Source organism: Elephantulus edwardii, unplaced genomic scaffold, assembly GCF_000299155.1.
Source record: "Elephantulus edwardii isolate Elephantulus edwardi_28Jun2011 unplaced genomic scaffold, EleEdw1.0 scaffold00467, whole genome shotgun sequence".
Classification (NCBI taxonomy): domain Eukaryota; kingdom Metazoa; phylum Chordata; class Mammalia; order Macroscelidea; family Macroscelididae; genus Elephantulus; species Elephantulus edwardii.
This window is the reverse complement of record NW_006400217.1, coordinates 399,628-400,991: the sequence shown is the minus strand read 5'-3', so window position 1 is coordinate 400,991 and position 1,364 is coordinate 399,628. Positions and strand designations below refer to the sequence as shown.

The 1,364-nt window shown below is 50.1% G+C and overlaps 1 pseudogene; it reads right to left on the bottom strand.

Annotated features, from left to right (window-relative positions):
- LOC102851413 overlaps positions 1-1,158 on the bottom strand; it is a 2,331-nt pseudogene extending 1,173 nt beyond the window's left edge.
- Between the last annotated feature and the right edge of the window lie 206 nt (positions 1,159-1,364).

Below are 1,364 nucleotides of genomic sequence, written 5' to 3'. Positions count from 1 at the left end.
GATTTTAAGGACGGTTTCTTTCCTAGCATCTGACAACCATCTCTGTCCATCCCGTAACAAGTAACCCAGATAGCTTACCTGGGACTTGCAGATCTGGGCTTTCTTTGCAGAAGACCAGTATCCTAGGTCTCCAAGAGTTCTCAGCAGGTCTTGTGTTCCCTGCAGGCAAGTTTCTGGTTCATCTGCTGCGATGAGGAGGTCATCTATATATTGCAAGAGACTCAGGCTGGGATGTTCCCTGCAGAACCCCCCTAAGTCCTCATGCAGGGCCTCGTCAAAGAGGGTTGGGGAGTTCTTGAACCCTTGGGGGAGATGAGTCCAGGCTTAGCTGCCCATGGATTCCTTTCTCAGGATCCGATCACTCAAAGGCAAGTAACTCTTGACTGTGAGGGGCCAGGGACAGACTGAAGAAAGCATCTTTTAAGTCCAGTACGGTGTACCAGCGCAGATCAGGTGACAAGGAGCTTAAGGGAGTATACGGGTTGGGCACAGTTGAGTGAATGTCAATCACTCGCTTGCTGACTTCCCTCAAGTCCTGTACCGGCCTATAGTCATTAGAATTAGGCTTTTTCACGGGCAGTAGGGGTGTGTTCCAGGCGGACTGGCAAGGGTGCAATATATCCAAGTCTAGCAGGCGTCGAATGTGTGGGATAATGCCCTCGTGAGCTTCGCGAGACATGGGGTACTGGCGAACCTTTACAGGATTGACGCCTGGCTTAGTTTCTACAAATATTGGGGTCCGGTGCCACGCTAGCCCCATTCCCCCCATTTCTGCCCAGGCCTGGGGAAAGTCTCGGAGCTAGATAGTCATATCATCGGATGACATAGTAGGTTGTTGGTACAATCTATATTCATCTTCTAGGTTGAGGGTTAGAACATGAATGGGGCGTCCCATTATATCTTTTATTATGGTTTCACCTCCTGGTTGAAAGCTGATTTGGGCTCCCTTCTTAGTAAGTCTCTGCCCAGTAGGGGGTATGGACATTCGGGGATGACCATAAAGAAATGGGATACTCAGCCCACTCCGAGGTCTACAGTTCTCTGGGTGGTCCAGGGGTACTGTTTAGTGCCCGTGGCTCCTTATACCCATGACATTTTGTTGGAAATGGGCCCCCCAGCACGTAGGAGAACAGAATGTTGTGCTCCTATGTCCACCATGAACTCGGTAGGCTTCCCCTCCACTTTTAGGGTTACCCTGGGTTCGAGGAAGGGAACCGAACCCCATCCCCCCTAATCTTCTTCAATCAGGATTTTAACTCTAGGCTTTTTCTTAGGACAATTGCGTATGGCCTTCTTCTTTGCAATATGCACATTGGTTTTTGTTCAGGGGCAGCCTACCTCTGCGCTCCAGCTTGTCATCTCCC